Source organism: Bos indicus, chromosome 26 (assembly GCF_029378745.1).
Source record: "Bos indicus isolate NIAB-ARS_2022 breed Sahiwal x Tharparkar chromosome 26, NIAB-ARS_B.indTharparkar_mat_pri_1.0, whole genome shotgun sequence".
Taxonomy (NCBI): domain Eukaryota; kingdom Metazoa; phylum Chordata; class Mammalia; order Artiodactyla; family Bovidae; genus Bos; species Bos indicus.
Window position 1 is genome coordinate 25,017,667 of NC_091785.1, and position 20,965 is coordinate 25,038,631.

At 44.0% G+C, this 20,965-nt stretch overlaps 1 long non-coding RNA gene across 3 annotated transcripts in view; it reads left to right on the plus strand.

Annotated features, from left to right (window-relative positions):
- The window catches only part of LOC139179975 (uncharacterized), a 106,819-nt gene extending 86,190 nt beyond the window's left edge, over nt 1-20,629 (plus strand). Inside the window, exons 3-4 of one of the 3 annotated variants that reach the window (XR_011564276.1) lie at nt 1-15,275; nt 17,088-20,629. The exon at nt 1-15,275 is cut by the window's left edge and continues 19,168 nt beyond it. This is a non-coding gene — a long non-coding RNA (uncharacterized lncRNA). The other 2 variants (XR_011564277.1, XR_011564278.1) reach the window with 2 other exon arrangements.
- Nucleotides 20,630-20,965: the final 336 nt, after the last annotated feature.

Here is a 20,965-nt window from a genome sequence, read left to right on the forward strand (position 1 = left end):
TTGAATGCTTAGGGAGCGACCCAACTTCCTTTTGTTTACTGCTGTCAGATTATCATTACAGACTCTTGTGATCAAGCTTGTTGACCAACAGAGTAGGAAAAGGCACGCCCCGTATCCCACCCCCTGCTTTGTGTGGGGCAGGCACCACCTGGGATAAGCGTATGTGGGCGGCCAGCTTCTCTGATGTGAGGACTTGGGCTGCGGGAGGCACATGCCATTTGTAGTCAGAACCAAGAATTTAGACTCCTTCCCTCCCACTTAGCTCCACTTGGCTCTTAGGCCACGTTAACATCTGGAGAAGAACAGGGAAGAGACAGCTGAGTTTTGTAGCTGCCTTTCATGGGCATTCTGGGGTTTTGTGAAGAGAGCACAGATTTCTGAAATCAGACAGACCCAGGTTCCTGTCCTGGCCCTGTCACTGGCCGGCTGAGGTCAGGCCTCTCTCCTGTGACTTAGTTTCTTTGTCTTTAGAGTGGTGTTGGGTGGGGAGTATGCCTGCTTCTGTGGTGTTGAGAGCGGTTTGTAAGACACAGCATTTCCTGTGGATAAATGAGTGCCCAGGGGATATCAGGTGGAAATAGGAGATTGTAATCCTGAACTCCTGGGCCCACTCCCGTACATCCTCCCCCCAGCAACAGTGTATACCTGGCCAGAAGGCAAGAGAAAGAGGGGAAGGAGGAGAGTGTTTGGGGGAAAAGAACCTGTGGTGAACCCCCTCTTCCAAACACCACACTCAGAATCTTGGAATCCGAAAACCCCAGGCTAAGAAGTTGCCTCAAAGGTCCTTTAGTCACCTGTCCACTCCATGCTGGAAGTGGTTTTTCAAAGTCCGTGCTGAATGGCCCTATGACTTTCCCTGGACCGTCTTCAAAACAGAGCAGTGGGTGAGACCAAGGTCTCCATCACTTTCTCATCCTCGGCCTTGGGCTAGGTCCTTGCCCCCTGCCTGCCTGGGTTTCCTCATCTGTAAAATAGGAACGCTGACAGTACAGACTTAGGCTGCTCTGAGGATGAGGTGGTCTGTATAAAGGGCCAGAAGTGGCCCTTGGTGAGAGGACCCCCTCAAAACACATCACCTTTAAAGACTTGCCTTACTGTGTATGATGTTTTCGGGGATGAAGACTTGATATGGCCAGTGATACCCACACTGCCCCCTGGCACCTCAGGGTAGCTTTTGGTCCAGGAAGGGAAGGTCTCCCTGTTCTACTTGAAATTTCCACTTCAGAGAATCTATTTATTATCCTCCTCCTCAGGCTTTCAGTTTTTCGTTTTTGTTTTTTCCTCCCTTAGAGAGCGATTATCTGTCCTCAGGGTCTTTTCCTTGGTTACAAGGAACACCTTATACCCAAGAGATTATTATTCAGTTCAGTTCAGTCGTGTCTGACTCGTTGTAACTCCATGGACTGCAGCATGCCAGGCTTCCCTGTCCATCACCAACTCCCAGAGCTTGTTCAAATTCATGTCCATCAGGTCAGTGATGCCATCCAACCATCTCATTCTCTGTTGTCCCCTTCTCCTTCTGCCTTCAATCTTCATCAGGGTCTTTTCAAATGAGTCAGCTCTTCACATCAGGTAGCCAAAGTATTGGAGCTTCAGCTTCAGCATCAGTTCTTCCAATGAATATTCAGAACTGATTTCCTTGAGGATTGACTGGTTTGATCTCCTTGCAGTCCAAGGGACTCTCAAGACTCCAGTTCAAAGGCATTCATTCTTCGGTGCCCAGCTTTCTTTACGGTCCAACTATCACATCCATACATGACTACTGGAAAAATCATAGCCTTGACTAGACGGACCTTTTCTGGCAAAGTAATGTCTCTGCTTTTTAATATGCTGTCTAGGTTGGTCATAGCGTTTCTTCTAAGAAGCAAGTGTCTTTTAATTTCATGGCTGCAGTCACCATCTGCAGTGATTTTGGAGCCCAAGAAAATAAAGTCTGTCACTGTTTCCGTTGTTTCCCCATCTATTTGCCATGAAGTGATGGGACCAGATGCCATGATCTTAGTTTTTTGAATGTTGAGTTTTAAAGCCAACTTTTCCACTTTTCCTCTTTCACTTTCATCAAGAGGTCTTTTAATTCCTCTTTGCTTTCTGCCATAAGGGTGGTGTCATCTGCATATCTGAATTTATTGATATTTCTCCTGGTATCTGGATTTCAGCTTGTGCTTCATCTAGCTCAACATTTCACATGCATATTATTAGCTCAAAACATATGAAATTGCCATTTTGTATTTCAAGAGCTCCTGAATGTCAGCAAGTTCATATGGTCTCACCTAACATAAAGTTGGTCTTCCCTGGTGGCTCAGTTAGTAAAGAATCTCCTGCAATGCAGGAGACCTGGGTTCAATCCCTGGGTTGGGAACATCCCCTGGAGGAGAGCATGGCAACCCACTCCAGTATTCTTGCCTGGAGAATCCTCATGGACAGAGGATCCTGGAGGGCCACCGTCTATGGGGTTGCAAAGAGTTGAACATTACTAAGCAACTAAGCACTGCTGCTGCTACTGCTAAGTCACTTCAGTCGTGTCCGACTCTGTGTGACCCCATAGATGCCAGCCCACCAGGCTCCCCCATCCCTGGGATTCTCCAGGCAAGAACACTGGAGTGGGTTGCCATTTCCTTCTCCAATGCATGAAAGAGAAAAGTGAAAGTGAAGTCGCTCAGTCATGTCCGACTCTTAGTGACCCCATGGACTGCAGCCTACCAGGCTCCTCTGTCCATGGGATTTTCCAGGCAAGAGTACTGGAGTGGGGTGCCATTGCCTTCTCCGAACTAAGCACTGCACAACATCAAGTCACAGAAGCAGCACTGCTTTTGGGATTTCCTAGTCACTTTGGGCACCTGATTCTGGGCCCTATCCCAGATCTGAGTGGGTGCCCAGGAATCTGCTTTCCTAATGGTCCACTGATACAGTGGAAAAGATCCTGGCCTGGGAAACAGGACAGCCAGGTTCAAGGAGCCATCCTATGTCTGGCTGGTCATGCAACCTTGGGCAGGTCACTTTATGTCTCTTGGTCTCAGCTCTATTACCTCCACACAGAAATCTCCAGAGGGTGATCTCTAAGATCACTCCCAACCCTGACCTTCTATGGTTTGTGAAATATTTACTGGGTGTCCACTAGGATTCAAAGGTCACCAAAAATTACATTCCAAACCTGCAAGGGGTTTACACTGGTTGGGGAGATCCAAGGCCATGAGATGGAGTAATATCACATGGAATATAATACAGTATGATGATGGAGGTGATGTCACTCTTCAATCAAGGGTGAACCATAAATGTCCATTACTGATATAGAAACTCATAGGAGGATGGGGCAGGCTTCCTAAAGGAAAGGTGGAGGGACTTTGGCAAGGGTTTGGGCTGAGAAGGAAGATCACCTTAATTTCATTTCTCTGGGTATTCCCAGCTCACCAGCTCCTAAAATTTCCGTAGCCTTGAGTTACTTCATTTTTTCCTTTACTTATTCATTCATCTGTTCATTCACTGTATCCATAGATACATGTTGGGTGCTTACGTATACTGAACAAGATAAATCAGTTGTGGCCTTTATGGAACCTAACCGTGTAACGGAAGGACCCAACAAAAATGAACACAGCTCAAAGCAGGAGATGCGGCATGAGTGAAGATAATGGAACTAGATGAAACAATAGTGAGCGTGGTATCTTGGGCTGGGGGAGGTCAGAAAAGGCTCTCTGAGGACATGACACTGAAGCTGAGATCTGCAAGTCAAGAAGGAGCCGGCAGGATCTTCCAGAGAACAGAGTGCCCTAGCTAGAGAGAACTGCTAATGCAAAGGGTCCGTGGTGGGGATTAACTGGAAGAAAGAAAAGCCCGGTAGTGCAGGAGGAGTGAGGGGGGAGATGGGCGGGTGGTACAGATATATCTGGTGACGCAGGCAGCGTCAGAATGTAAAGGGTTTCATAAAAAAGGATGAGGATTTTATGGTTTATTCTAAGTGCAACAGGGAGCCACTGAATGGCTCTAAGTAGAGGAACATAATTTGACTTATATTTTTGAGAGCTCTCTCCAGCTACAGGATGAAGAATGATGGGAAGGAGGCAACAACGAGAATAGGAGGCTGGGTGAGGTTGGTGGTCCAGAGGAGTGATGGCGATGTGTAGACTAGAGCAATAGCTGGAGAGTGGGGTGCGGGTGTTAAATACTCAGGGCAGGGAGAGTGGGGTGAGAGATGCCAGGAGGTAGGGGAAGGTCTCAGTCTTTACAGCAGTATTTCTCAAAGTCTTCTTCCTGTCCTCGAGGGCGATGTTGTGTATATGCATCAAGAATGTAAACACGGTGTCGGTTCAGAAGTGATTCTCGTCTTGGTTTCCCTTGGAAAGTGAACTGCACATTGTTGCTGGAGGAATGTGGGGTACATGCTCTCCTCTACCGATGGACACAGGATTTTTGTGTCCTGATTATTCTACAAATCCTGACTGTGAGGGAGGGTGGCTGCCCAAGTGATAGGCACCATGTATAACTACAGCCCAATGTGACCTACTGAATGCTCATTCTTGCTATTTTGACCCCCTAAGGACATTTTGATTCCATGTTTATAAATAAGATCATTTTAATTGGAATTTTAAAAAAAACTATTTTTCTCCACACTCTGTGTCTCATATAATCTTAGTTCCATCATCAGAGATCAAACCCAGGCCCTTGACACTGAGAGCGTGGAGTCCTAACTACTGGACTGCTAGGAAATTCCCCAAATTTAGCTTCTTGATCATCTTTCGCTATCCGATAATATCTGAAAATTTCCAATAATTTGGCTTTCATTTCCATTTCATTATGAGAAGTTCTATTCCCTATACATTGTACAATAAATACATATTTGATTTATTAGGCAGGGTTTTTTTTGGACCATTTCAAATGTTCTTGCCATAATAATTTTATTCTTTTCAGGTCCAGTTTTCTCAGGGCCAATTTTGTAAATCTAAATTTGGTCAAGGAGATAAGACTCTTCAGTTGTATTTTAATTATAAGGAAATTTATCACGTGCAGCTTGAGCTGCTGTCTGTTTTACTTTCTGCTCTTTTTCCCCCAGTTCTAGTCACTATAAACTGAGGAGAGTTAATAGTTGTATTTGTATTCTAGCTCGTCTACGAGGATCTTGCCGGCTATTGTCTCAGGTATACCAGAATTGTTCTTGTACCTCAGCAGTCCCGGTGGGCCACGCGTATCCAGGCCCTGGAGATAGGCTGACCGGTTACAAGCCCCAGCTTCACCACCTTCAAGCTGGGTGGCCCTGGGCCTAGTTTTGTCACCTAAAAATGGGAGTGATGGTGGGAGTGTCCACCATCTAGGTTTCTGCTGCGGTGAGATTCGAAATGTGAATGTGCAGCAAGCACCTGTCACTCTGCATCAATCAATGAACCCCATTCATTGTTCTGGTGAAGGCAGGATCTAACCATGTGTCAGGAAGGCCAGAGTGGGTGCAGGGTACGTCAGCTGCCCATGTCCCCTTGGTATCATTTTCCTCTATTTTACTGTCAGTTTCCATCACCCTCAGAAGCCTCTTGGGCTCTCATTCCCACTGGGTTTTTCCAAATGGGATCTACAACCTGCAACAGAGTCAAGTGGAAAGTCTTTAAAGTGCAGATTTCTGTTGAGCTAGAATCTTTTATTTCTAGCCCATAAATCTGCATTTTAACATAGTCCCAGGTGTTTCTGATGCACACTGGGATATGCAAGAGATTTAGACCCTTATCCCTAGACATCCTCTATGGCTGAAGAGTAATCTGCTCTGCCTGTCAGACCAGGTGTCCACCTTCAAGGTAACCCTGAATTGCTCTCCGCCTAAGGTTTTTAGCAATAGCTTCTAACTTGGAAGCACTCAAGAAAGGCCAGAAGAACTTGACTACCTTTCCACGGCTCCTAGGGTCTGAAAGCTACCATCTGTGTCAGATCCATAGGCTTCATCTTACCCATAATTTTAATTGCTGCCGAATAGAAGCAATTCTATCATTGTTAGCATTCTAAGGTACAGTCCAACAAAATTATCAATGAGTGTTCTGGTTTCACATCAATGGTAGTTTATTGAATGGAAAACAAATCAATGTACCCATATCCAGTATGAATATATCTGAGGTTCACCCTCTCGATTTGCAACCAGTCAAATTTATAGTGCTTACAACACAGGAGTTTCTGGTCCCATGACCCACAAAGGACAATGTGGATTCTTTAGAAGGTCAAGTTGGCAGACAGGGAGAGAAAATGTTTGACAAGGTGCTATGTTCTCCTTTGCCTCCATGTAAGGCTGACACTGCTAATCCATTACTGCCCAGTTCCCATGAACCTGATGGACAGCCAGAGCTGATACTTTATATATAATACTTTACCTGTAATCATACTTTATATGTAATCATCTTCTGCGTCAGTTGGTAAATAGTTGCTGCTGGAGGAAAAGGGGACGACAGAGGATGAGATGGCTGGATGGCATCACTGACTCCATTGACGTGAATTTGAGTGAACTCCAGGAGATGGTGATGGACAGAGAAGCCTGTCGTGCTGCGATTTATGGGGTCGCAAAGAGTTGGACATGACTGAGCGACTGAACTGAACTGAACTGAGATTATTTGCTTGGACCTCCCATAACTGACCTAGCAACTGAAGAGTTAACATCCAAACTATCAAGGGGCCAAAAAGAGCTGATTGGTGGGTTGTTAAATATTTTGAATACCCCCCTGGGGAACAGTTTTAGACTCTTTCTCGGTAGAATACTCCAGGCAGTCATTACCAATTGATCAAAGTTGGTAGTTAAGATAAAATTTATTTACCATCCAGGGATTACGGTCTTATCTCCCCCCAGGGTATTTGGTTTTATACAGTGTGCTCTGGAAGTTAAAGAACAAGGCTTCCAGGACTGGACCTCTAATGCTGTAACTTCAAGAGCTGGACGTGAATGGACCTGGGGGCTGACAGCCTCACGTTTCCTTCTCTGACCTAGACTGGTTTTGACCCTTGAGCGTGAGATAGGGCTATAGAATGTACCTCAAACCCTCAGCCCTACCAAGGCTTCCAGCAGAGCAGAGACATCTCTTCCAGGTCTGCATTCAGACTCAGCATGCTCCAGTGTAGAAGCCAGGACATCAGCAGTTTCTCTGAAACACATTTTGATTTTTAGGGGAATGAAGGGACCTGTGCTGCCTACAGATGGCAAAGGTAGCTTAACATCTAAACAGTGTAACTTGTGCCCTTAAAAATCCTTAGTAAAAATAATTCTGCCATATTACATCATTTTTCTTTTCCATAAGTAGCAAAGTGCCCCTTGGTTTTAAGATGAATATGGTCATGTTATCCCCAGTGACAATCTGTGAAGAAAAGAACTCTTAGGGATATTAGCAGAGAGGACATGAGACGGGACCTTTGGCATAAATGACCATATCTGAATTAGATGGTCCATGGGAAGAACCCCATGAAGGCTGCTGGTGCTGTTGGAGTGGGATGGGTGGGAATAGTTACTCTCTCCAGGACCTCTTTGTTTGCATGAAAGACTTACACTCGACACAACCCTCATTTCATCAGTGAGATGACTGAAGTCCAGAGGGGTTCACTGACTTTTCCAAGATCACACTGCCTGGCCAAGACAGATGCAGAATCAATAGCGTCCTGACCGTGCATTCCGTTCACTTAGACAACATGGCAGTAATTTATCCTTTTCTTGATAACCCAGAGGTATCATTAGGAACACTAATTACCATATAACATTGCAATATAGGACTGACTGGGGTATGTGGCTCTGGTTGCTTCTATACTAAGGGGGCTTATTTGGTGCTATTTTGGGGTCTTGGTACTTTTTGTGTCTGTCTTCATCATCATCAATCTCTCATTGTGGCTACTTCAAACAAATCATCTAAAGTCTACCCCCCCTCCCCAACATTGTTGATTGCAAAAGTACAACAGCAATTTAATTTTACATAATAACACTCCCAGCATGGCTGTTGGCGATTTCCCCAGTTCAGTTTGCATTCTTCACGTTCTCAGCACCTCTCTCGGGCACTGCAGTGTTCTTGGAGGAAGCCTTTCAGAATTAGGGAAAGAGCAGGGTTCAATCCCGCAACTAGCAGTGCGACTGTGGGAAAGTTTCTCAGCTTCACGAGCCCTGGATACTCCCTTGGTCTTTCAGGAAGAATGTGAGGTTCGAATACCTGCATAGAGTTGTCTTTTAGCAAAGACTAGTTTCCTTTCTTCATTAGAGGCATGTTCTGCCTTTGCCTTTTATTAAGGTTGGTTATGGGCATATCTAGAGAAGGCAATGGCACCCCACTCCAGAACTGTTGCCTGGAAAATCCCATGGAATGAGGAGCCTGGTGGGCTGCAGTCCATGGGGTTGCTAAGAGTTGGACACGACTGAGCAACTTCACTTTCATGCATTGGAGAAGGAAAAGGCTACCCACTCCAGTGTTCTTGCCTGGAGAATCCCAGGGATGGCAGAGCCTGGTGGGCTTCCATCTATGGGGTTGCACAGAGTCAGGCATGACTGAAGTGACTTAGCAGCAGTAGCATGGGCATATCTGTCCTCTTTGGTAGAATTCAGGATCCTTGAGGTTGGTGACCTTGTTTCCTAAATCTGGGTTCCCCCCTTCCCTGCCTCTCCCACCACCATGCTTGCTAGGCTTGGTTGCTGTTTTTGTTGGTTCAGTTGCTAAGTAATGTCTGACTCTTTGCAACCCCATGAATTGCAGCACACCAGTCTTCCTATCCTTCACTATCTTCCAGAGTTTGCTTGGACTCATGCCCATTGAGTTGGTGATGCCATCCAACCAACTTATCCTCTGCTACCCTCTCTTCCTTTTGCCTTCAATCTTTCCTGCATCACTGTCTTTTCCAATGAGTTGGCTCTTTGCATCAGGTGGCCAAGGTATTTGAGCTTCAGCTTCAGTCCCTCCAATGAATATTCAGAGTTGATTTATTTTAAGATTGACTGGTTTGATCTCCTTGCTATCCAAACAACTCTCAAGAGTTTGCTGTAGGCTCTCCATTAATGCTGGTAGAGAATATTGTAGGTCAGTAAGTTCTGTGGAATGGCTGTGTTGTCTCCTGCAGGCTCAGGGATACAGGCCCTGGGGAGGCCTTTTCCTCTTTTCTGTGTCCTGGGAGGTATAGTTCCTGGAGCTCTGACCTCCACATATGTGGGACGTCTCTGAAAGTTTTGATGAGAAAATTTGACCTCTGTGTACTGGTGCCAAGTCAAATCTTAGAAACAGAGTTTTGGATCAAATAGAAAGGAATAGCTTTGTTGCTTTTCCAGGTAAAGGGGAAAACAATGGGGTCATGCCCTCAAAAACTGTGTGCCAACCCAGGAGGATTTGGTGAGAAGTTTTATAGCAGTGGTTCAAGGGTAGGGTTGCGAATGGGGATCAGGGTGCGTATGGAGCCTGTGTCCCTTTAATCTGGTTTCAGGCATTCTGAGGAATGTCTGTGATTCTCAGAATTATCAAACTGTGACCTTCTCTCTGGAATGTAGAATACTTACTCAAATATTTAACATCATCCATTTGTTGGGGGTTTTAGTTCTGCAGAAGAGCTCAAAGACATTGTTATGTGTATCCCTTGAAGTGGAACCAGGATCTTGTCCTAAGGCTTCTCTATTATCAGATATGCAGATGATACCACTCCTATGGCAGAAAGGAAAGAACTAAAGAGCCTCTTGATAAAAGTGAAAGAAGAGAGTGAAAAAGTTGGCTTAAAAGTCAACATTCAGAAAACTAAGATCATGGCATCTGGTCCCATCACTTCATGGCAAATAGATGGGGAAAGAGTGGAAACAGTGACAGACTTTATTTTTTTGGGCTCCAAAATCACTGCAGATGGTGACTGCAGCCTTGAAATTAAAAGATGGCTGCTCCTTGGGGGAAAAAAAAAAGTTATGACCAACCTAGACAGCATATTAAAAAGCAGAGACATTACTTTGCTAATAAATGTCCATCTAGTCAAAGCTATGGTTTTTCCAGTAGTCACGAATGGATGTGAGAGTTGGACTGTAAAAAAAGCTGAGCACCAAAGAATGGATGCTTTTGAACTGTGGTATTGGAGAAGACTCTTGAGAGTCCCTTGCACAGCAAGGAAATACAACCAGTTCATCCTAAAGGAAATCGGTCCTGAATATTCATTGGAAGGACTGATGGTGAAGCTGAAACTCCAATCCTTTGGCCACCTGATGCAAAGAACTGACTCATTTGAAAAGACCCCGATGCTGGGAAAGATTGAAGGAGGGTGGAGAAGGGGACAGCAGAGGATGAGATGGTTGGATGGCATCACCGACTCAATGGACGTGAGTTTGAGTAAACTCTGGGAGTTGGTGATGGAAAGGGAAGCCTGGCGTGCTGCAGTCCATGCAGTTGCAAAGAGCTGGACACGACTGACTGAGCGACTGAACTGAACTGATTGTCTCTTGACTGCCCCTCCCTTGTTTTGGCATCTCCTCCCTTCCGTGATTGGCAACTGTTTGAAACTGCCCTTTGGAACTCTGGAAGGTCTTGGGGACTGAAGCCTATTTCCTACAATCAAGAAACAGGGGATACAGAAAAGTGTCCATGCCCAGGATCCCCACAGGGTCCTGCTTGGTTTTTTATGATCTCTCTTTGGAAAGTGGCCCCCTTGCAGAGAGTCCTTCTCCTCAGGGAGAATCAGACTCAGAGGACCAATTTCAAAGCCTTTGTAAAATAAGCCAGGCTGCTCCTTCCCTGGGGGCACAGCAAATGGGGCACGGAAGTCTCCAAGGCAGTTAGTCCGTTCTTCGGAGGTAATGACTTTGAGGACTCTGCGAGTTTCTTAGGCTTCAGCCAGTCTCTTCATTCCTTAGCAGCAGGTTTAGTAGCCTAATAGAGAGCCCTGCCCATTCTATGCAGTGCTGGTTGTGCAGATGCAGAGGGGGCTGGTGGAGGGACTGAGATGAGGTAAGAGAAGCCTCAGAAGAGAGTTGAGAGAGCAAGACTGGGGGCATTCCAGAGAGACGGAGAGATAGGAGTCTGCCGTTCTCCCTGAACCTGGGTTCCTCAAGATGCTGCTCTTGACAGCAAACCTCTCTCCTCCAGTCATTTCCAGTGGGCTTTCAGTTGAGTTCAGTCACTTGGTTGTGTCCTATTCTTTGCAACCCCAAGGACTGCAGCATGCCAGGCCTCCCTGTTCATCACCAACTCTCGGAGTTCACCCAAACTCATGTCCATTGAGTCGGTGATGCCATCCAACCATCTCATCCTCTGTCGTCCCCTTCTCCTCCCACTTTCAATCTTTCCCAGCATCGGGGTCTTTTCTAATGAGTCAGTTCTTCGCATCAGGTGGCCAAAGTATTGGAGTTTCAGCTTCAGCATCAGTCCTTCAAATGAACATTCAGGACTGATCTCCTTTAGGATGGACTGGTTTGATCTCCTTGTGGTGCAAGGGACTCTCAAGAGTCTTCTTCAACACCACAGTTCAAAAGCATCCATTCTTCAATGCTCAGCTTTCTTTATAGTCCAACTCTCACATCCATATATGACTACTGGAAAAACCATAGCTTTGACAAGACGGACCTTTTTCAGCAAACTAATGTCTCTGCTTTTTAATATGCTGTCTGGGTTGGTCATAGCTTTTCTTCCAAGGAGCAAGGGTCTTTTAATTTCAGGGTGCAGTCACCATCTGCAGTGATTTTGGAGCCTCCCAAAATAAAGTCTGTCACTGTTTCCGTGGTTTCCCCATCTATTTGCCATGAAGTGATGGGATCAGATACCATGATCTTAGGTTTCTGAATGTTGAGTTTAAGCTAGCTTTTTCACTCTCCTCTTTCACTTTCATCAAGAGGCTCTTTAGTTCTTCTTCACTTTCTGCCATAAGGGTGGTGTCATCTGCGTATCTGAGGTTATTGATATTTCTCCCAGCAATTTTGATCCAGCTTGTGCTTCATCCAGCCTGGCATTTTGCATGATGTACTCTGTATATAAGTTAAATAAGCAGGGTGACAATATACAGACTTGATGTACTCCTTTCCCAGTTTGGAACCAGTCTGTTGTTCCATGTCTGGTTTTAACTGTTTTTTCTTAACCTGCATGCAGATTTCTCAGGAGGCAGGTATGGTGAACTGGTATTCCCATCTCTTGAAGAATTCTCCACAGTTGTGATCTACAGAGTCAAAGGCTTTCAGGACCCATTATAAACAGACCCCAGCTAATTTCTTCTTTGAATAACCTATGGGTCATGTGGCAGATTTCCCCACTTGTGCACACTACAGGGTGGGGCAAGGAAGAGATGCTGGAGGGCTAGTAGGTGATGTTTAATGACTGATGAGCTTGGGTGGCACCAGACTGGGCATGGAGATAGTGTTTGCCCACAGAAATGACAATACTGCTTGGACATTTTAGGGACAAAAAGCCTGTATATGTGTATATTTATGAGTCTGGTCCCTTAAACATATCATTTGACATAGTTTGCAGTGGTTTTGCAAAGGAAAATCCATTTGAATACAGTATTCTCAGATTGCCCTGTTCACTTAGTAATTAAGGTATATTACCCTTGTAGATTACTTGAGCCTTATAGTTTTTGGGTTTTCAGCTCTCTCCAAAGCTCCTTGAGACCCCTGCCAGGGAGATGTGTGGGGAAGGTTGTAAATGCCTTTGCTGCATCTTTCTGCCTAAGTATTTGCAGCAGATTTTATGGAGCTTGTAAATAGGAACTGATTTTCTTTTACATATGTGAGTCAGCCTTATTTGGGTCTAAAGTGGACTTTATGAACCTGCACGGATTAGAATAAACACTGTGCCCAGCAATCAGTTCTATATTTAGTTCTTAAATAGGCTAGGCTTTTTTGTAAGTGTGTATATGTGTATGTGTATATGAGAACTGAATATTAAGAAAAAAATCAAGTGTGAATACTGCTGGCTTGTGTGAAGCTGACTGATCTGAGGATGGGCCTGGGAGAATTCCTGGCCAAGTGGAGCCACAGCCAACAGCTAAGGGATCTTTTTTTCCCCTGGAAGTCATTGTTTGTTTACCTATTAAATGGATAGCATGGGTCTCCACAAAACCCTAGGATGGTTGTGCAGATCAAAGAAAGCAGGAAAGCACAAGGATCTAGCAAAGTGCTGGTGTCTAGCTGGGACTCGGTAAATACCTACTACTTATGAAATCTCAGCCTGGAAGGGACTGGAAGTTTCTGGAGGAGGAAGACTTGTGTTTTCTGCTGTGTCCCTGACAGTCTCCAGGAAGTCCAGGGTCAAAGAAATAATAATAGGTTTTTACATTGAATGAAAGCATCAAAGTCCTGCTAAAGAAAAGCTCCCATTCAAAACTGTTATTCTGGATCATGATCAGTAATAGAGGAGTGAGATGGGGAGATAGGAGGGATGGTAGAGGACAGGGCCTCTCAAGCCAGACTGCTTGGGTTTGTGTCTCAGCGCAGGCACTTGAGGAGCTGTGTGACCCTGGACATGTCATTTAGCCTCTCTGTTCCTCAATCTCTTCACCTGTAGGATGGGTATAATCAATACCAATGTTCTAGCGATAGTGTATGGACATGTATTATAGTTACAGATGTAACATGCTTAGTGTGCCTGACACACAGTGTTTGTTATTATTATCATTATCTTTATCTGTATTAATAGTGGTTAAAAAAGGGGATTTTGTTGGTAGACGTGGACTTGAGTCTTAGCATTGCCACTTATCAGCTCCGTGACCTTGGATAATTATTCAACCTTTCTAAGTCTCTGTTCCCTCATCTGTTATTTGGGATGTCTCTTCTCCTGGGGTTATTAGGAGCATCAAATGAGATAAGATGTTTAAAGTATTGAGCCTTGTGCCTGTCATAGAAAAAGCACTTAATCAATGTTATCTATTTTATTATCTCAAGAACTACTTGAATTTAATACCATTCATTCAACAAATACCGATGAAGCTGGTGTGGAGTGTAGGCCTGGTATGGAATGAGGTTTCTTCCTTCTCTAATGAGGGAACATGGACATCGTTTCTGTTTTGGATGAATATTTGCTTCTTCCATTGTAGTTAGAACATTGTAAGATTGCACGAAAAAATCTGGAGAAGAGACTAAAGGTGGGGCAACTTGAAGCCTCAAAAGGCAGTTTGGCTCTGAGAATTAGTGCTCTCATGGGGAGACCCAGGAACGAAGCAGTTGCACGTCAGGAACCTGGGACTTCCAGGGTGACCACCCGTCCTCGTCTTTGCCACTTACTGGTAACTGTGTCCCCTTTCACTTGAAAACTCCTAGGTTAGATGTTAAATTATCCGATTCCTCATACTTGAGCTACTTAAGAGAAACATCCCCCTGTATCTCAAAGGGGTGTGGCTGGAAGCACCAAGAGGCCCTGTCTGACTTTGGGAAGGCAGCCTGGCATTTTGTTGGGTCGAGAGGGTGAGGGGGCTTCTCAGGCGTGGCAGGGGAGGCCACAGGAGGGGAGACCGTGGAGAACCCATTTCCTTCCCTCACCTGGAAGCATATGGATGTTTCCTTTTTCCTCTCTTTTTCCAGGCCAGCACACATTATGGGAACTTTGTCATCTTCCTAGATTCTGAAAGTGAGTGGCTACTTGCCAGAGGGAGAGTGGTGCAGAGAGGACAAATGAAAATGACAACAGAACAACAAAAACCCACATAAAATAAATAAGCCACTAGCTCCAAGGAAGAAACTTCTGGGCTTAATTTGCATCCTGTTCTCTCCTGATTGTTTGTTGCCAAGGTTGTCATTGGGGGAGGGAAAGTGGTTGCTGGAGGGGTGCTCGCCTGCCCAGCTCTTGAGTTCTCACTTCTGCTTTTCAGCTCAGTGATGAGGACAGCCTGGATGGAGGGGGATGGGACCACGGGAGAGGAGGCATTGGCTAAATATTTTAAAGTAGTGCTCACTGAGACTCTTGTTAAAAAATAATTACATATAAATAGCAAACTAGAGATCCCCCAAGATTTCTGCAGTGCTGATGTGTTACTTTTAGTAGCAGGACAAAAAAAAAAAAATAGTTTTTGAAGACTAATAAGATCCCCTGGAGGAGGACAGGGCAACCCATTCCAGTATTCTTGCCTGGAGAATCCCATGGACAGAGGAGCCTGGTGGGCTACATTCCATAGGGTTGCAGTCGGACACGACTGAAGAGACTTAGCATGCATGCAAGATTAATAGTAAAGCTTATATAATGATAACAGTGTGCCGGATTTTCATCAGAGTATTTCACATGTGTTTACTTCTCTAATCCTCACAGCAAACCTCCAAGTTGGCCATATCATCATCCTCTGTTTCCAGATGTGGACCCTGAGGCACAGAGAACTTCAGTAACTTGCCCTAAGTCATATGTCTGGTCAGTGGCAGAGATTCTACCTGGGCAGCCAGTCTCCAGAGCTAAGTTCTTAAGCAAACTCTGTATCACCTTCTCGGAGAAGGCAATGGCACCCCACTCCAGTACTCTTGCCTGGAAAATCCCATGGACGGAGGAGCCTGGTGGGCTGCAGTCCATGGGGTCGCACAGAGTCAGACACGACTGAAGTGACTTAGCAGTAGCAGTATTACCTTCTGGGCTAAAAGTCAGGCTGAGAACTGGAAACTGAGGCACAGAAAGGTGAGGCTTAAGTTACACAGCTAGGAGGTGGGAGCAGGACCGAAGCTCAGCTGTGCCATGCTCCAGAGTTGTTAATGCTTAGCAGTTATTAATGCTTTTTCTCTTTCTCATTGGGTTCCCCAAAGGATTGTTGTGAAGGTCAAGTGAGACACAGCACGTGGTACGTAGGTGTGTTTGTGTGTTAAGCTGCTTAGTCGTGTTCGACTCTGTGCGACCCAATGGACTGCAGCCCACCAGGCTCCTCTGTCCATGGAGATTCTCCAGGCAAGAATACTGGAGTGGGTTGCCCTGCCCTTCTCCAGGGGATCTTCCCAACCCAGGGATTGAATCCAGGTCTCCCACATTGCAGGAGGATTCTTTACCGACTGAGCCCCCAAGGAAGTCAGTTGTAAAGTACCAAACAAGCTGTCATTCAGATACTAGATCTGAAGACAGGGGGGAAGACACTTTCCTTGTGTCCAGGGATGGCTTAGGCAGAGGCTGGTGGAGAGAAACGTGCACATTGGCAGCAAGTGGATCCAGCAGTGGAGATATAAGGTGTGAAGGAAAATCGGGTGGGGTCCTAAAACCAGGCAGACTGGAGGAGGGGAGTGTTCCTCTTCTAATGCTAGATGATGGAGCCAAGAGATCCAGCCCTCTCTCATCTGTGCCCGTGGCTCAGAGAACCCAGGGATAATAAAGCAGCATCACCATCGGGGACAATGACAGCAACTTTCTTTTAGCCAAAGACATTTGGTCTCCTCCCTCTCACCAAACTGTCCTTTCTTCAGGCTGTTTCCAAGCCTCTCCCCAGGTTATGAGCTCTTTGCAGACACCTCTGCAGTGGGGTCCTAATTTGCATCTTATATGGACATCTTTATCTTGAGCTACAGGGCTCCTCTGAGATGCAATCTGCCTACAGAAACACACTTACTGTGGATCTTGAAAGTGGCACAGAGACTGATGGCTCCTTCCCTCCTCCCTTCCAACCTTTCCACCCCCCCCACCCCCACCCCTAGTTTTCCCAAATCCTGGCGCCTGCTAAAGGCTCAGTTGTTTCCCAGGGGGGCACATACGCCTGTCTTTCTCTTCAGGCTGACTTACTGTACATGCCTTTCATCTGCTCAGAATCTGATTTAAATATGAATCCATAGAGCCCGAACACCCAGCCCTTAGAAGAGCTGTAACTTTGTTATATTTTATTTTGCCCAATCACAGCAGTTATCTTATTCTCCTCTGCAAGGTCCTGTCAAAAGGGACTAAATGACAACCTTTGGGAAGAGAGCAACCTTAATCACGTGAAAGTAATTTATTTTTAATCCACCACACTGCAGCTGTCCCCTAGTTATTTGTGAATATGTATCAAGCCCAAACTTTGAAATTTTGATAATTGGCTTCTTGCCGCTTCATTATTTCTCCTTCTCTTCTGGGTCTGATATGTGTGAAAAGTTTCCCAAGAATATATCCAGTAAATGCATCCTAGACTGAAAGATAGGCACAGTAAAGTGCAGTATAGTAAAGCCTCTGTTATTCACCTATTTAATGAATGTTATTTGAACGTCTTCATTGTTTCAGGTACTGGATGAGGTGCTGGTGACGCAGTAATAAGGAAGGTCAGCGTCTCTGGCCTCACAAACATACTGGCTAGTGGAGCAGAAGTCAATGGAAGAGCAAATAAAGGCATTTTACACATTGTGATAAATTCTGGGAGTGCAGCAAGTGGAGATATTATGACACAATATGGCTGTCCCAGTACAGAGCATGGTGAACTGATCAATGTCTCGTTTCCAGAAAATATAATTCTCTGAATGCAGCCTAAAACTGCATTTGTGTTGTTTCTTTTTTTATTAGCCACCTTACACTTTTTATCTGTATTGAGCCAAAATAAAATTTTTATTATACAAAGTATTTTCAGTAAATACTTATTATACAAAGTGACTGCAGCAAATGTGTGAAACAGAAAGAAGAAGGTGACCTGTATTATCACCACTGAGAGTTACTGCTTGCTACCTTTTGGATCTTCTTCCTATTAATAACTATGTTTATGTATGTGTCTTATAATTTTATAAACTGGTTTGATCCACTTACGAAAATGTTACATGTTATTTTCCCCCACGTCAGGAAGTATCCTATATTATCATCCATCGTGGTGACATGATACTGCACTGTGTGGTCAAGCGAAACACCTCATCACTTTTGGATGCGAAGCAGTTAAACCAGGTCTTCCTCCTTCTGTACTTGTGTAATGTTTTTTTTCTAACCTAAATGTAGGACTTTACATTTTTATTAAAAAATCGTATTGTTGCTTTTAAGATAAATTATTAGTCTGTTATGATCTTTTAAGTCATGATTTCATTAACCAATCTCTCCCAGGTTGATACGATTTTAAAATCAGTAAGGATCAAAATCACTGATACATCATTTTAAGTAGGATAGAGCCTCATAGCATTCCCTTGGAAACCCCCCTACAGTTACTCCATTGATCAAACACTGTTTAGTTCTGATCAATTAATACTTTTAGCTGTACTATCCTGTGGCTTGTTTCTCCATTGGAAAATAAGAACTTTCAAAAACAAGAAAAAATACTGCCAATCACTTTACCATTTGGATTCGTTATGTCTGTCATATTCCCTTTTATGCTCATCTTATAATTTTATTAATAACAGAAGATTGGTTTGGTACTCCTTGTTCTTTTTGAACTCATGCTGTTGTTCTGGAGAAAAAGAAATTGGTCAAATACTAAAATCCAATTCAAATTCCTTGTCATTCTTGAATGTATAGATTGGGCTTAAAGGTCTTAATCTTGACACATTCCTCAATTTGGAGATTAAAACTATTTTTTTCAGACTAAGGTGTTTGTTATTGTTGTTTCTCTTGTTATATACAATTGCTGGTGAAAAAAATGGGCTAATTAGTTCCTTTAAAAAATATTTAATTTAAGAAATGAACACATTTTTCTAATGTGTTAAAAAACCAACTGTTTAATTTTTCCAAGGATTAAATACAACTCACTGGACTGTAAATAATAAAATTCATTAAAAAATCCAGACAATTTTTCAATTCCTCACAGTCCTTCAGAGAGCATTCCCTGTGGCTTGGCATTCTTTAAGGCCTGTAAGCACACTTCAGTGTAGCTCAGGTGAGCCAAGCAATGTGGACTCACTCAAGGCAGTGGAGAGCTGTCTTCCACCTCCTCATTTATCTCAGATTTCTGAGCCCTGACAAAACATTTGTTCTACCCTCTCCATACGATGTTTACTTTTCTTGAAATGATAGAGGCAAAATACAAGTGGAATAATTAGTTGTGCTTTTCTACTTCCTCTTCCAATAATATCATCAGCTTCAAATATGGAACCATTTATTTCCTCTCTCAATTGAGAGAGAGGAATTTGCTCATCTTGAGATTCTCCATGGTGCCCAACACAACGTCTAACTTGTTATGGGTGTATTAGGTAGAACCTTTTTGGGTGCAAAGGATAGAAATCCAATACAAACTTTCTTAAACCAAAACATAGAAACACACACAAACGTGTGTGTGTGTGTGTGTGTGTGTGTGTGTGTGTGTGTGTAGGGGGGTTGTTTTCAATGAGGTCTAAATGCTGTGTTTAAAGCAAGGGCTTAGAGTACAGAAATTCTATCATGGAGGTGCTGAACACAGAAAGTTCTACGACATGTTGGGAGTTACGAGCAAAAGAAGTATTAAACTGAATCCCCAAAGTATAAAATGTAGCCAGGTCTAGACACCATGTTGTATCTGAGTAATTTTTGTGCCAATAAATGATATCAGGATTTAAAAAAAAATTAGAGTGTTTGTTCGATATATATATATGTATTGAATTGGCCAAAAAGTTTTTGCCATCCCAATGTATTTCAACAGCGCATTAACTTAACAGTAACTGGATAAACAGATGCAAATTATAGCATCAGGACCTGGATTCTCTCTCTCCGTTTTTCCTCAGTGCATTTCTCTTTGATTTTACTCAGAGTTTCCCTCCAAGTGGAAATTCCAGGCTTGCATCTTCACACCTCTAAGCTGTGAGAAAAACAAATTCTTTTTTGATTGCTCAAAAGTCCCAGGATTAGCTCTATTTGACCTGATTGGCTTCAGTTCAGTTCAGTTCAGTCGCTCAGTCATGTCTGACTCTTTGCGACCCCATGAATCGCAGCACGTTGGCTTGGATTAGATCATATGCCCATTTGTCAGTCAATCAGTCATCATGGCCACGAGCATTGATGCTGATTGGCCTGACCTGAGTCACATGACTCCCCAGGGTACTTGGGATATAATCTGCTCTATATAAAGGGCAGGCTTCCCAGGTGGCAGAGTGATAAAGAATCCTCCTGCTAATGTAGGAGATGTAGGCTAGGTGGGTTCAATCCCTGAGTCAGGAAGATCCCTTGGAGAAAGAAATGGCAACCCACTCCAGTGTTCTTGCCTGAAAAATCCTATAGACAAAGGAGCCCAGCAGGCTACAGTCCAGTGGGGTCACAAGGAATCAGAACTGAGCACTCACACAGGCATATAAAGGGCAGTGGGAGAGTGAGGCACTGGCTTCCTCCAGAGGAAAATCTGAGTATCATTGTCAGAAGAATTAAGGAAGGATGAAGGGTAGGTAAAAAATAACACAGAATCATGACAAGTTTTTCAATTAGATACTTTTTGAAGTAGCTAATTAGTCTTATTTTTTTCTACCAATGATTGTACATGACAAAGAGAAATAACAACAAAAAACTTTGTCTAAAAGAAGGTTAGTTTTAATCTCCAAGTGGAAGAATAATAATGAGATATCAGGATTAAGACCTTTAGGTCCAACCTATATATTCACGAATCATAAGAAATTTGAATTGAGTTTTGTATTTGACAAATTATTTTTTAGTATCTGACCAATTTTTTTTTCCAGAATATATGAATTCATTTTTCACTTTATGAATTTCCTGGAAGCAAATGCAATACTTCCTGCTGCTGCTGCTAAGTTGCCTCAGTCGTGTCTGACTCTGTGCGACCCCATAGACAGAAGCCCAACAGGCTGCGCTGTCCCTGGGATTCTCCAGGCGAGAACACTGGAGTGGGTTGCCATTTCCTTCTCCAATGCATGAAAGTGAAAAGTGAAAGTGAAGTCACTCAGTGGTGTTCGACTCTTAGTGACCCCATGGACTGCAGCCTACCAGGCTCCTCTGCCCATGGGATTTTCCAGGCAAGAGTACTGGAGTGGGGTGCCATTGCCTTCTCCACAATACTTCCTACTATCTGCCATTTAAATAAAAGATTTCTTTTAACTAAAAGAAAATTTGTTACAAGACTACTGTATACATGGCATCACCAACTCGAGTGAACTCTGGGAGTTGGTGATGGACAGGGAGGCCTGGCATGCTGCGATTCATGGGGTCGCAAAGAGTCGGACACGACTCAGCAACTGAACTGAACTGAACTGTATACATCAGAAAAGATAGTC